Source organism: Canis aureus, chromosome 20 (genome assembly GCF_053574225.1).
Source record: "Canis aureus isolate CA01 chromosome 20, VMU_Caureus_v.1.0, whole genome shotgun sequence".
Taxonomy (NCBI): Eukaryota; Metazoa; Chordata; class Mammalia; order Carnivora; family Canidae; genus Canis; species Canis aureus.
Genome location: NC_135630.1, coordinates 58,136,557 through 58,153,078, shown reverse-complemented (window position 1 = coordinate 58,153,078; position 16,522 = coordinate 58,136,557). Strand labels below are relative to the sequence as shown.

The window sequence follows — 16,522 nt, the reverse complement described above, 5'->3', positions numbered from 1 at the left end:
ACTCCCGTCTTGCAACCACCAGTCTGTTCTCTGTCTCTGTAAGCTAGGGCTTTTCTTTGCTCATTCATTTATTTACAGTTTGGGGAGGTTTTTTTGTTTTTGTTTTTGTTTTTATTTTTTAGAGTCTAGAGTCTACATTTTTATTTTTTAGAGTCTATGATCTCTAAGTGAGATCATACAGTATTTGTCTGATTTATTTCACTTAGCATAATACCCTCAAGGTCCATCCATGTTGTCAGAAATGGTGAGATCATCCTTTTCTATGACTGAACAATGTTTTATTGCATATAATATACCACATTTTCTTTACCCATTCATCTGTCGGTGGTTGTTTCCAAATCTTGGCTATTGTAAATAATGCTGCAGTGAACATGGGGGTGCACACAGCTTTTCAAGTTAGTGTTTTCATTTTCTTTGGGTAGTTAATGAGAAGTGGAATTGTCGGATCATATGTTGGCTCTATTTTTAATTTTTTGAGGAACCTCCATACTGTTTTCCATCTTGGCTACACTAATTTACATCCCTATCAAGAGTATACAAGGGTTACGACAAATACCCACCATTTGCTTCGACGTGGATGGAACTGGAGGGTATTATGCTGAGTGAAGTAAGTCAATCGGAGAAGCACAAACATTATATGGTCTCATTCATTCAGGGAATATAAAAAATAGTGAAAGGGGAAAGGAGAGAAAATGAGTCGGAAATCTCAGAGAGGGAGGCAGAACATGAGCGACTCCTAACTCTAGGAAACAAGGGGTGGTGGGTGGGGAGATGGGGTGACTGGGTGATGGCCACTGAGGGGGGCACTTGATGGGATGAGTAATGGGTGATATGCTATATGTTGGCAAATTGAACTCCAGTAAAAAATATACCAAAAAAAAAAAAAAAGAGTATACAAGGGTTCCCTTTTTTCCACATCCTCACCAACACTTGTTATTTCTTGTCTTCTTGATAATAGTCATTCTAACAGGTGTGAGGTGATATTTCATTGTGGTTTTAATTTTCATTTCCCTGGTGATTAGTGGTATTAGGTATCTTTTCATGTATCTGTTGGTTATCTGTCTGATTTTTTTTTTTTTTTGGAAAAATATCCATTCAGATCCTCTGTCCACTTCCTAAATTGGATTTTTAAACTTTTTGATACTGAGCTGTAATAATCCTTTATGTATTTTGGATATTAACCCCTTATCAGTTATATGATTTGCAAATATTTTCTCTGGTTTGGTTATGTTGCTTTTTCATTTTGGTGATGGTTTCCTTTGCCATGCAGACGATTTATAGTTTGATGTAGTCTTACTTGTTTATTTCTTTTGTTGCCTTTGCTTTTGGTGTCAAATCCAAAAAATGATGTCAATCAACAATGTCAAGGAGTTTACGGTCTATATTTTCTTCTAGAAGTTTTATGCGTCAGATTTTACATTCAAGTCTTTAATCTATTTTGAGTCATTTTTGTTTATGAAATAAGACAGTGGTCCAGTGTCATTTTTTTGCACATAGCTGTCCAGTTTTCTGAACACCGTTTATTGAAGAGACTGTCCTTGCACTATTATACATTCTTGGATCCTTTGTCACTAGGTAATTAACTGGATATGCATGGGTTACTTCTGGGCTCTCTATTCCATTCCATTGATTTATGTTTTTATGCCAATACCAAACTGTTTTGATTACTATAGCTTTGTGATATAGTTTGAAATCAGGGAGTGTGATGCCTCCAGCTTTCTTTTTCAAGATAGCTTGGCCTTTTTAGGACCTTTGGTGGTCCCATACAATTTTAGGATTGTTTGTTCTATTTCTGTGAAGAATACCATTAGAATTTTGATAGGGATTGCACTGAATTTATAGTTTGCTTTAATATTAATTCTTCCAATCCATGAGCACAGAATAGTTTTCCATTTTTTGTGTCTTCATCAGTTTCTTTCATCAATGTCTTATAGTTCTTACTGTACAGGTATTTTACCTCCTTGGTTAAATTTATTCCTTAGGCATTTTATTTTATTTTACGTTTTGATGCAATTATAAATGTGATTGTTTACTTAATTTTTCTTTCTGATAGTTCATTAACAGTGACATTTTCATATCATCAACCTTATTGGTTGCTGCTGCAACTAAAAGAAGTGCTATTTCTCTGAACACTAGTAGCAGAGAGTAGAAAGAAAAATTAGTACTGTTGCTAACTTATATGACTATATTTACTTATTATTTTTTAAGATTTTGGCACTGCTTTCATTTACAAAGTCCCACTTTTTATGGGGACTGAACCGTGTAAAGTATAAAGTGTTGTATCATACTCGGTATGTAGGTTCTAGAAGGAATAATTTGAATTCCCCTATCAGTGACAACTACTTCCAGAACTCAGCAAGGGCTACTGGTTGCAAATGGAAGTCTTTTCAGATATTTACTTTATGTTAGTATTTACTAATAACTGAAATTTTTAAAAAAGAAACTCATTAATTCCCTCTGAACCTAAACTCTCATCTTTGCCTGATTTCTCTTATAATTGGCCTGGTTGGAAGAGTCACACAGAAAACCAGAGCTCATCTCAAAAGTGGAAATCAGTGAATCCTTGTACATTTAACTTTCATTAAAAATACATGAACACTTCAGTTTGCCATACAGATGACTGATTAATATGGTCTAAAGTTTGTTTAATAGATTGCATTTTTTTAATGTTTGTATAAAGAGATGGCCCAAATCTATTTTACTGAAAAGTACTTTATACTGAATTCTTTGTGCAGAACTGGGTCAGGCTTATCTTTCATCTCTTTATTAAGCTATTCATCCAACAATCTTCAAATACTTTCCAAACTCTAAAAATGTTGAGGCTGATTTGGGGATTTCACAGATATTGCAAGGAGCTTCTGGGGAAAAAAAAGTGGGAGAGTCTCAGAAGCTAGAACAATGTTCTAAGTTTTTGTTTTGTTTTGTTTTTTAATGTAGGGTGTGCCTTATTTATTTATTTATGAGAGAGATAGAGAGAAAGCTCATGAGCAAGGGGAGAGGGAGAGGGAGAAGCAGACTCCCCACTGATTAGAGAGTTGATGTGAGGCTTAATTCCAGCACCTGAAATTATGACCTGAGCCAAAGGTAGACACTTAACTGACTGAGCCACACAGGCACCCATAAAGTTTATTTTAAAATGCTCACGATTGACCATCTGCCTTTGGCCCAGGGCGTGATCCTGGAGTCCCTGGACGGAGTCCCACATCAGGCTTCCTACATGAGCCTGCTTCTCCCTCTATGTCTCTGCTTCTCTCTCTGTATCTCTCATAAATAAATAAATAAAATCTTTAAAAAATATAAAAATAAAAATAAATAAAATACACATGAATTTATACTCTATCAATATTTAGGAAAGTTTCTATTTCCTAAGATCTGCAAAATAAACTATCACTATTCTTAGTTTTTGCCTCTCTGATAGGTTAAAAAAAATGTTACTTCATTGACTTACCTTCAAAGCCTTTTTTTCCTTTCCTTTCCTTTCCCTCCCTTCCTTCCTTCCTTCCTTCCTTCCTTCCTTCCTTCCTTCCTTCCTTCCTTCCAGAATTCCAGTATAAAAACTATACAGTTTTATCTTAGTTTCAGTTGTATAATATAATGATTTAACAATTCTATGCATTACTCAGTGCTCATTATGATGTGTACTCTTAATCTCCTTTACCTATTTCACCCATCCCCTCATCCACCTCTGCTCTGGTAACCTCAGTTTATTCTCCATAGTTAAGAGTCTGGTTTTTTTTGTTTGTCTCTCTTTTTTGTTGTTCATTTGCTTTGTTCCTTAAATTCCACATATGAGCGAGATCATATGATATTTATCTTTCTCTGACTTATTTCACTTAGCATTATACCCTCTAGCTCCATTCATGTTATTGCAAATGGCAAGATTTAATTCTTTTTTATGTTTAAGGCTTTAAATATGAATAAAATAAAGCATCATGTCCTTTTATGGCCATTTTTATGTTTACTTTTTTAAAAAAATGGGTAAACTGCCTGTTTATTCCCTTTGTCCATTTCTTTAGCTAGTTGGTATTTTTTCTTTCTTATTGGTTTATGGATACCCTATATATCAAGATTATACTATGCATTTTATATAAATCGTTACTATTTTCCTAGTGTGATATTTATCTTTTGACATACTATTATGATTTATGAAGACCTGACTTAATCACCTTTCCTTTTCTTTCCCACACAATCAGCCCTCTCACCTGAACTTTATCACTAATTTTAGTTTAAAATTGGTTAATCTTTTAACTTAAAATAATGCACTACTTCCTTTATTTTTTTTGTCATACAATATAGAGAGTAGCTTGACTTTTTTTTATAAGATATTTTATCATCTATTCTATTCCTTTCAGTTTACTTACTATTTCAATTTCAAAATTATATCATATATGTTTGTACATTTACAATATTTTCTAAAATCATGACTAAATTTTCAATTTATAAATGTGATTAATTTTTATAACTACATATATATTGTTCTCTGAAGAGCTGTGAATCACTATGACATCATTGCCTTTCTTGTATCTTTCTTGAGTTTCTAATTGTCTTGATTTTACATTTTTCTTTTCTTCTTTTTTGGTGTTTACTTTTTCTCTTGCACAATTTATTAAAATATATCTTTAAATTCAACTAAATTTCTGACAGGTAGGAGTCACACAGCCATCCTATAGTCACTTCCTTTCCAGTAGAACATTCTTAGTCTAAAGGAAAAAAAACCAATGATCTGGCCTGAAGCTTGTCAACTAGACCTAAATGTAAAATGGCTAATGAGTTTTGTTAGGAGGAGAAGTCTTAATTTGTAGAATGGCCTTTGTAAGACATCCCATCCAAAAGATTACCTGTAAATAAACCCAGGACCTACAGATTCTGAAGCATGACTCCCTGGAGAATGCTGTAAAGACAAATCAACTCTATAGGATATAGAATGGAGATGCTTCGTTATGAACGTTACGAAAGTGTTCTATAAACACTTTCTGCTTTGTGAACAAGCCCACAGACATCATCCAGAGGCTTCATCTATTTTTCTAGGCCAGCTGTGCATCACCAATGTCAAAAGGGAGGACCCATGGACTCATGTAAGTTGTTTTATCCTTTTCTCTACATCATCATGAGCTTATATGTTCCCCTGTATCCTCAAAATTACTAATAAAGCTTTATATTGGCTAAAATATTTGATTCGTGTGAGTCTTATTGATAATCCAATCCTGTGGCTTAGCTCAATATCCATGCATTTAAACCTCTTAAATATTCTTGGTCTATAACTCCCCTCTCTGATACTCATTTCCTTTCCAGATCTTTCGGTCCTGTTATAAAATGTAATTAATTCATTCCAGTCCTGCCATAAAGAAGCAGACTAATTTACTAAAATATTAATCTCCAAAGTATCAATTTAGTAAAAAACCAATTTGTCAAATTTATCAAGTTGACCTAATTCACTTTATTTTTGGAAATATTTATAAATACTATGTTTATTAACTGTACGGAATAAATATTATGCCCACCAATGGAATATTCAAGGCTAGTTTATATAATTTCAAATACATTTAATTTTAAATTTTTGTCATTTATGTATATTTGAAATACAATATTATATTCATTGTAGCTACTCAGCATAGTCATTTGGCAATTTTATACAATACCCAATGCTCACTGCAGTAAGTGTAGTTATGATCGGTCACTATACAATGTTATTATTTGCTATATTCTAATACCATAATTTTCATCACTATCATTTATTTTATAATTGAAAGTTTGTACCTCTTGATTCTTGTCACTAATTTCACCCATCCTATCCTCATCCCTCTGTGAACCACCAATTTGTATTCTGTATTTATGTGTCTGTTTTTGCTTCTTTGCTCCTGTGTTTTGTTATTTAGATTCCACATATAATTGAAATCATATGGTATTTGTCCTTCTCTGACTGATTTATTTCACATGACATAATACCCTCAAGTCTATCCATGTTGTCACAAATGGCAAGATCTCATTTTTTTACTGTTGAGTAATATTCCATTATATACATAATAATTATAATATTATATAAAATATATTAACATGTATACCATAATATATATATTACACATATACACACACATATTTATCCATTCACCAATCAATGGACACATATCTTAGCTATTGTAAATAATGCTGCCATGAACAAAAGCCTACATATATCTTTTCAAATTAGTGTTTTAATTTTCTTTGGGAAACACTCAATAATGGAATTACTGGATCATATGGCATTTCTACTTTTATTTTTTTTTTGAGGAACCTCCATACTCTTTTCCAACTGATTGTACCAGTTTATATTCCCACCAATAGTGCACAGGGGTTCCCATTTCTGCACATCCTTGCCAGCACTTGTTATTTATTGTCTTTTTGATAATAGCCATTCTGACTGGTGTGAGGTGTTATTTCACTGTTGTTTCTTTTTTTATTTTTTTTTTAATTTTTATTTATTTATGATAGTCACACACAGAGAGAGAGGCAGAGACACAGGCAGAGGGAGAAGCAGGCCCCATGCACCGGGAACCCGATGTGGGATTCAATCCTGGGTCTCCAGGATCGCACCCTGGGCCAAAGGCAGGTGCTAAACCACTGCGCCACCCAGGGATCCCTTCACTGTGGTTTAAAATTAATTTATTATGAAAAAGAATATGCCAGAATTTGAGAACATTAAAGCACTTAGTATTCATTTTCAATGATTTAAACATTCCTTAAAATAATACTTTAATGAGAGTTTTGGTTCAAGATGATAATATAGGAAGACCTCAAACTCACTTCCTCCATGGAACACACCAAATTATACCTATTTATAGAATGATTCCTCCTGAGGAAGAACTGAGGGCTGACTGAACAACTACTGAAAAACTAAAGATAAAGAAAACTGCAAGGAAAAGCAAGAGACAGAGACACAGTAACCTAATCTCCTACACTGTGAATGGCAGTGAGGAGGAACAGTGCTGAGGGAATTACGCAGATCCCTCTGTCCTTGGCACAAAATGAAACCCACAGTTTAAAAGAGCAGCCAGCATATTAAAGAGACAACACTAGAACTCTGCCAAGTGGTGGAGGAGCTATAGGGAAGCTCTCCAGGTCATAGAGATTAAAGAACACATGGTCTACATTCCCATCCCATCTTCAAAGCCTCAGCTGGACAAGGGTCCAGACACCAGAACAGGTGGGTCTGGTTATCTCAGTGAGTTTGCCACTTCAGTGATCCCAGAGTCCATAAAACACAGCAACCCTGGTCATGTTGGGACACATGCGGGAAAAGCCATAGTTCTAAAAGGGAACATTCTTATCCCTACCTCCCCATACCCCACGTCTGCCACCTTAAAAGCACAGACCAGAGCAGAGTCTGACTCACAGTGAACTTGTGACCTCAGCAAATCCAGGACCTACAACCCCACACTAGCTGTCCCATGGTACTGGGGCACAGAAAACAAGCTGAGGTTTTGTGGGTTTTGCTTTATTGTTTATTTGTTTTACTTTAATTCATATAGCTTGTCGCTTTTTGTTTTTATTTACTTTTCATTTTGTTCCTTTCTTTCTTGTTCTTTTTTTTCTTCTTATTCTGTTTTATTTTTCTTTTATTTTATTATGTTCTTTTATTTCTTATTATTCTTAGTTATTTTCTTTATTCCTTCTGTTAAAAGCCATGATTGAAAGAGTAACTACATTTTATAGCTCCAACCAGCAAACAAAAGTCACCAAGCACACACAATCTGCATAGGGATCACCATACACAAGACCAATCCTTCAACTTTAGGAGAAGGAGCTGTTTTGCCTAATTCATAAAAACAAACACAGAAAGTCAAGCAAAATGGGGAGACAGAGGAATATGTTCCAAAAGAAGGAACAAGAAAAGAAAAAAAAACTCAGAAAAAGAACTAAGTGAGACAGAGATAAGCAATATGCCTGATAAAGAATTTAAGGTAATTATCATAGAGGTACTCACTGGGCTGGAGAAAAGAATGGAAAAATTCAGTGAGACATTCAATAAAGATAGAAAGTATTAAAAAGAACCAATCAAAAAAAAAAAAAAAGAACCAATCAGAGTGGAGGAATATAATAACTGAGGTAAAATATGCACTAGAGGGAATCAAAAGATTAGAGGATGCAGAAGAATGTATCAATGATCTGGGAGTTAAGTTATAGAAAGCACCCAAGCTTAACAGCACAAAGAGAAATATTTTTAAAAATGAGGATAGATTTAAGAGATACTTGGACAACATCAAGGGAGAAAACATTCACATTATAGAGATCCCAGAAGAAGAAGAGAGATGAGTGTAAAAAAAAACAAAAACAAAAAAAAAACTTATTTGAAGAAATAATAACTAAAAGCTTCCTTCACCTAGAGAGAAAATAAACATTCAAGTTCAAGAAGTGGAGTTCCAAATAAGATGAGCCCAAGGAGTTGCACAGCACATAATAATTAAAATGTCAAAGACTAAAGATAAAGAATACTAAAGGCAGCAAGAGAAACAAGAAGTCACCTATAAGGGAAAACCTATAAGACTATTAGCTGATGTTTCGGCAGACAGTGTGAAGGCCAGAATTGAGTGTCATGATATATTCAAAGTCCTGAAAGGAAAAACAACAGAACAAAACAAAACAAAAAACTCTACAACCAAGAATACTCTACCTGGCAAGGTTATCATTCAGATTTGAAGGAGAGATAAAGAGTTACTGAGACAAATATAAAAGAGTTTATCAAAAAAAAAATTTAAAAAAAAAGGAGTTTATCATCACTAAACCAGTCTTACAAGAAATGTTAAATGAATTTCTTTAAGTGGAAAAGAAATAGCCATAATTAGACATAAGAAAAATTATGAGTAAAAAGGTGTAGAATATGGCGATATATACATAAAATGCAGAGAAAGGAATATAAAGGGAAGAGAAGGGGGGAAAGATTTTTTTCTTTTCTTTTCCTTTTTCCTGTCTTTCTTTCTGTCTTCTTGTCTTCCTTTCTTTCTTTTCTTTTGAGTGTGTTTGAACTCAAATGACCGTCCAATTAGCATGGACAACTACTTACTTATGATATTACATATAAACTGCATGGTTACCATAAACCCAAAACCTATGATAGATACACAAAAAATAAAGAAAAAAAAAGCCAAACAAAACACTATAGATACTCATTTTTCACAAAGAAAGAGAGCAAGAGAAGATGAAAGGAACAATGAAGAACTATACAAACAGGAAAATAATTTTTTTAAATACCAATAAGTACTTACGTAACAATAATTACATGCAAATAGCCTAAATGATCCAATCGAGGACATAATGGCAGAATAGATAAAAACAACAAGACACATCTATGTGCTGTTTACAAGAGACTAACTTCAGACCTAAAGATGCCTACAGGATGAAGGTGAAGGGACGGAAAAATATTGACCATGCAAATGGAGGTGAAGAAAAAAAAAAAAAAACAAGGTAGCAATACTTACATCAGACAAAATAGACTTTAAGACAAAGATTGTAACAAGAGACAAAGAAGGGCATTACATAATGATTAAGGGATCAATCCAACAAGAAGATATAAATAGTAAATATCTATGCACCCAACAAGAGCACCTAAATATGTAACACAAATATTAATGAACACAAAGAGAGAAACTGATGGCAATACAATAATGGTAGGGACTTTAACACCCCACTTACATCAATGGATAGATCATTGAGACAGAAAATCAATAAGGAAACAATGTCTCTGAATAACACATTGGACTAGATGCACATAACAGATACATACAGAAAATTCCATCCAAAACAACAGAACACACGTTATTTTCAAGGGCACATGGAACATTCTCAAGAATAAGTCAGGTATTAGTCTATAAAAGAAGCCTCAAGGCGGTGGCGAGAGGATGGCGACTTCGAACAATCCGTAGAAATTCAGCGAGGAGATGGCGCTGCACAACCAGAAGCAGGCAGAGGAGACAGCAGCCTTCGAGGGGGTCAGTTAGGACCTGAGCCTGACGCGGGCCGCGCGGCTCCAGCTCCAGAAGTCTCAGTACCTGCAGCTGGGCCCGAGCCGTGGCCTGTCGTACGGCGGGTCCCTGCCCAATGCGAACCAGATTGGGACTGGCACCGTGGATCTGGCCTTCCAGTCCTCAGGCCTGGACACCAGCCGAACCAGCCGGCACCCCGGGCTGGTGGACAGAGTATACCGAGAGCGTGGCCGGCTTGGCTCCCCACGTCGCCGGCCCATGTCAGTGGACAGCTGCCCACAGGGCACCGTGTACCTCTCGCCGCCCGCGGACACCAGCTGCAGAAGGACCAATTCTGACTCTGCCCTGCACCGGAGCACACCGATGCCCACCCAGCCAGAGCCCGTTACAGGCGGGTCCCAGGACTCACACCAGAAAAGAGTCTTACTATTAACAGTTCCAGGAACGGAGGAAACCACATCAGAGACAGATAAGAATCTTTCTAAGCAAGCATGGGGCACCGAGAAGACGGGGTCCGGGCCCAAGTCCTGCGAGGTCCCTGGGATCGACATCTTTCCATCTGCTGACCAGGAAAACACTAGAGCCCTGATCCCCGCCACCCACATCACAGGGGGCTCCCTGCCCGACCTGACCACCATACACTTCCCCTCCCCCCTCCAACCCCACTGGACCCTGAGGAGCCCCCTTCCCTGCGCTCAGCAGCTCCAGCAGCACCGGCAACCTTGCAGCCAACCTGACTCATCTGGGCATCGGCGGCGCCAGCCGGGGGATGAGCACAGCAGGCTCCTCACCACTGCACTGCCCTGCTGGTGTCAGCCCGTTGTCCCCGAGCATGGGGGCGAGGAGGCAGCAGGCCCAGCAGGTGTCACCCACCCTGTCCCAGCTGTCACCCATCACTCAGGCTGTGGCCACGGATGCCCTGCCTCTGGAGCAGCAGCTGCCCTACGCCTTCTTCATCCAGGCGGCCCCCTGATGCCAAGTGCCAGCTTGACACGGGGCCCCCAGCTGCCCCCACTTGCGGTCACGGTACCGTCCTCTGTCCCCCAGTCCCCCCCAGAGAGCCCGGGCCAGCCGCCAGCGGGGATGGACATTACCTCGGCGTGGCTCTGCAGCAGCACCGCGCTAGTGCCCGCTCCCCAGCTAACCTGTCTCTCACCTCACCTGTCTCCAGGCAAGGCCTCTCCCCGGGGAGCTCCCGGCAACTGGAGCAGTTCAACATGAAGGACAATGCCATCAGCTCCAGCAGCCTGTGCAGCCGGCGGCCTTGGGAGCCTGCCAGACACGCAGCAGCTTGGCTACGCCAGCCATAGCAGCATCCCCAACATCATCCTCACAGTGACGGGAGAGTCCCCTCCCAGCCTCTCTAAAGGACTGACCAGCACACTGGCCGGGGTCGGTGACGGCAGCTTCGACTCCGACCACCAGTTCCCCCTAGATGAACTCAAGATTGAGCCCCTGACCTGGACGGACTGCACATGCTCAACGACCCTGACATGTCCTGGCCGGCCCGGCCACTGAGGACCGTGAGCTCCACACCTGGCACATCACCAAGGACACCTTCTGGATGGTGCACACCTGGCACATCACCGAGGACACCTTCCGGATGGGCCGTCTGTGAGCTGCACACCTGGCACATCGCCGAGGACACCTTCTGGATGGTGCACACCCGGCACATCGCCGAGGACACCTTCTGGATGGGCCGTCCGTGAGCTGCACACCTGGCACATCGTCGAGGACACCTTCCGGATGGTGCACACCGGCACATCGCCGCCCAGCCCCCCGCCCCGTCACCCCGCCGCCAGAGGTCCCGACTGCGTCCCCCTGAGCCCAGGACGGCCGCACTCCGCCCTTCGCAAACGGCCGAGCTTGTGATTCTGAGCCCGCAAGGCCCCAGGCGCCCCCTGCCCGCCCGCGCGCCCTCAGCTGTCCACCTGCCTCGGGATCCTCCCTGTACCTGCCCTCGCCCCCCAGCTGGGCCGTGAGCCGCCCCCCGTGAAATGCGGACCGCGTGTTGGGCAGGGCCGCGGCCTGCAGGGGGCGCTGTGGTCCACGGCGGCGGTGGGCGGAGGCTCATTCTCCCACTGTGTCCTGCTCTCGCCGCCTTCCTTGCTCCTGGCCCGGCTACCCGCCCGCCACCCCCAGCCCAAGGTTACGCGGCGAGCCAGCCCCACCCTGCCAAAGGGAGAGGTGCCAGAGACAGGGGCAGACACAAAGTGAAGTAAACACTATTTTGACTACCAAAAAAAATAAATAAATAAATAAAATAAAGTAAAATAAAATAAATAAAATAATAAAATAAAATAAAATAATAATATAAAATAAAATAAAATAAAATAAAAAATAAAATATAAAATAAAATAATAAAATAAAATAAAAAATAAAATATAAAATAGAATAATAAAATAAAATAAAATAAAATAAGCCTCAATGAATTTAAGAAAATTGAAATCATCCCATATATCTTTGATGGCCACAACAGTATGAAACCTGAAATAAATCACAAAACTGAAAAAGCTGGAGAAAAACATAAACACATGAAGACTGAACAACGTGATACGAAATAACCAATGGGTCAGTAAAACACTCAAAGAAGAAAAATATACGTGTAGACAAATGAAAATAAAAACACAATGGTCCAAAATCTCTAGGACATAGCAAAAGCACGTCTAAGAGGGAAGTAAATGCCAATATAAGGCCTACTTCAAAAAACAAGGAAAAATTCCAATAAACAATCTAACCCTTTGCCTAAAAGAACTACAAAATGAAGAACAAACAAAACCCAAGATGAATAAAAGAAGAAAGGCAATAATAAGGATCACAGCAGAAATAAATGACATAGAGACAAAAAAAAATTAAGGAAACTAAGAACTGGTTCTTTGAAAAGATAAACAATATTATAAACCCTTATCCAGACTCATCAAGAGAAAAAGACAAGACACAAATAAATAAAATCAGAAATGACACAAGAGAAGTTACACACAAGATATCACAAAAATACAAAGGACTATAAGCAAATACTATGAAAAATTACATACCAACAAACTGGACAACCTAGAAGAAATTAGTAAATTCCTAGAAACATACAATCTTCCAACACTGAACCAGGAAGAAATAAAAAATCTGAACTGACTGATTATGAACAATGAAATATAATTGATAATCAAAAACCTTTCAAAATAAAATCCAGGACCAAATGGATTCACAAGTGAATCCTACCATGTATGTATGTATGTATGTATGTATGTATTTATTTATATATTTTCCTATCATGTATTTAAAGAGAAGTTAATACCTATTCTCCTCAAACTTCAAAAAGAAAAAAGGAAGGAAAGTTTCCAAATATATTCTACAAGGCCATCATTACCTTGATACCCAAACCAGAGAAAGACACCACAAAAATTTAAAACTATAAAGCCGATATCCCTGATGAATATAGCAAAAAACCTCAACAAAATATTAGTAACTTGCATACAACACCACACTAAAAAGATTATTCAGCATCATCAGGTGGGATTTATTCCTAGAATGCAGAATGTTTTGATATTTGCAAATCAATCAACATCATATACAACAGCAACAAAATGAAGGATACAAACCACATGATCATTTCAATAGATGCAGAAAAAGCATTTGATAAAATTCAACATCCATTTATGATAAAAACTCTCAACAAAAGGGTAAGAGGAAATATACCTCAACATAGTAAAGGGCGTATATGAAAAACCTAAAGCTAACATCCTCCTCCATAGTGAAAAACAGAGCTTTCCCTCTATGTCAGGAATAAGACAAAGATGTCGACACTTACCACTTTTACTGAACATAGTACCAGAAGTCCTAGCCACAGTAATTAGACAAGAAGAAGAAATAAAATGTACCCATACTGGTAAAGAAGAATGAAAACTTCCACTATTTGCAGGCAACATGATACTGTACATTGAAAATCCTAAAGACTCCATCAAAAAGACTACTAGAATTAATAAATTCAGTAACATGGCAGGATACAAAATTAACACCCATAAATCAGTAGCATTTCTATATACTAACAACAAAGTCATAGAAAGAGAAATTTGGAAAACAAACCAACCTATCATTTACAATTGTACCTAAAAAAATAAAATACCTACAAATAAACTTAGCCAAAGAGTTGAAAGGCCTGTACTCTGAAAACTATAAAATACTGATGACGAATCCCTGGGTGGCACAGCGGTTTGGCGCCTGCCTTTGGCCCAGGGCGCGTTCCTGGAGACCCGGGATCGAATCCCACGTCAGGCTCTCGGTGCATGGAGCCTGCTTCTCCCTCTGCCTATGTCTCTGCCTCTCTTTCTCTCTCTGTGACTATCATAAATAAATAAAAATTTTAAAAAAATTAAAAAAATAAAATACTGATGAAAGAAACTGAAGATAACACAAATAAATGGAAATATGTTTCATGCTCATGGATTGGAAGGATTAATATTGACAAAAGGTCCATATTACCCAAAGTAATCTACAGATTCAGTGCAATTCATGTTAAAATACCCAAAATGCTACAAATAGCATTTTTTTTCACAAAACCAGATAAATAATGCTAAAGTTTTTCTGAAATTACAGAAGACTCCAAATAGCCAAAGCAATCCTAAAAATCAAGAATAAAACTGGAGGTAGCACAGTTCCAAATTTCAATATATACCACAAAGCTGTAGAAATCAAAACAGTATGGTAGTGGCACAAAAATAGACACATTGATCAATGAAATAGGATAGAGACCCTAGAAATAATCCCACATTTATATGGTCAGTGAATCTATGACAAATGAGACAGGAATATACAACGGAGAAGACAGTCTTTTCAATAAATAGCACTGGGAAAACCAGACAATCACACACGTAAAAGATGGACACTGGAGTACTTCCTAACACTATACACAAAAGTAAATCAAAATGGATTAAAGACCTAAATGTGACACCTGTAACCATAAAAATCCTAGAAAAAAGCATGGGCAGTAATTTCCCTGACATCAGCCATAGCAACAATTTTCTACATTTATCTCCTAAGGCAAGGGGGACAAAGCAAAAATAAACTATTGGGACTTCACCAAGATAAAAAGCTTTTGCACAGCAAAGGAAACCATCAACAAAACAAAAAGACAACCTACTTGAATGGGAGAATATATGTGCAAATGATATATCCAAAAAGTGGTTAGTATCCAAAATATAAAAAGAACTCATATAACTTAACACCAAAAAAGCAAATAATTTGATTTAAAAATCAGCAGAGGGCCTAAATAGACATTTCTTCAAAGAAGACATCCAGATGGCCAACAGATTCATGAAAAGATGCTTAACATCACTAATCATCAAGAAGTGCAAATCAAAAACCAGAATGAGATATCACCTCATACCTGTTAGAATGGCTAAAGTCAAGAAAACAAGAAACAACAAGTGTTGACAAAGATGTAGAGAAAAAGGAACCCTCATGCACTCTTGGTGGGGATATAAATTGGTACATCCACTGTGAAAACCAGTATGGAGGTTCCTCAAAAAATTAAGAATAGAAATACCATACAATTCAATAACTATTATTAGGTATTTACTTAGAAAAAAGGAAAATACAAAACGAAGAGATACGTACAATCCTATGTTTGCTGTAGTGTTATTTACAATAGCTGACACATGGAAGCAACCTAAGTGCCCATCGGTAGACAAATGGATTAAGGAAAATGTGGCATATGCACAATGGAATAGTACACAACCATAAATAAGGATGATATCATGCCATCTGAGACAACATGAAAGGACCTAGAGGGTGTTATACTAAGTGAAATAAGTCAGACTGAGAAAGATAAATACCATATAATTACACTTGTAAATGCAATCCAAAAAATAAACAAAAAGGAGAATCAAAACAATAACTACACAGAATAAGCTAATGGTTGCCAGAGGGGAGTGGGGAGGGGAGTTAGGCAAAATGGATGAAGAGGAGAAGGAGATATTGGCTTCCAGTTATGAAATGAGTAAGGCATGGGAGCAAAAAGCAGAGCGTAAGGAACATAGTCAATATTATAATAGCGAAGTAATGAGGCCAATGGTAGCTGCAATGGTAGCTATACTTAAGGCGAACACGGCATAATGTATAAGCTTGTCGAATCACTAAGTTGTACACTTTAATGCAACATTCTGTGTTAGCCATACTCAGAAAAATAATGCGTATTTATTTATAACCATATAAGGAAAATGTTAATATCTATCAAAAGAAGTCATTAGCAAATTGGAATATTTGATTAATTCGGTGATTTGGTATTTTGAAAATTGATCTCTTCTGAAGTAGTTCCTAAGAAAGTGATTACCAGCAAAATAACCATTGGGTATATTGATTAGCTATAATTCTGGGACGTTTGCTTTGACAAAAGTTTCATAATTAATAATATGGAAGTCTTATGGTATAAAGCCATTTCTTATTAATCAGTAATGACTCACTTGCATTTGACACTTGGGCATTTTAGAAATAAAGGCAACTGATGAAAGTTCATGGCATATTGTGACTTGTATTTGAAGCTTAACCAAAAGTATTCAAGCAAACATTGTTTC

General features: G+C 37.8%; 1 pseudogene; it reads left to right on the top strand.

The window, feature by feature from the left end:
• The first annotated feature begins 9,872 nt into the window (after positions 1-9,872).
• On the top strand, positions 9,873-11,474 carry LOC144291878 (CREB-regulated transcription coactivator 1 pseudogene; annotated as a pseudogene).
• The last annotated feature ends 5,048 nt before the right edge of the window (positions 11,475-16,522 follow it).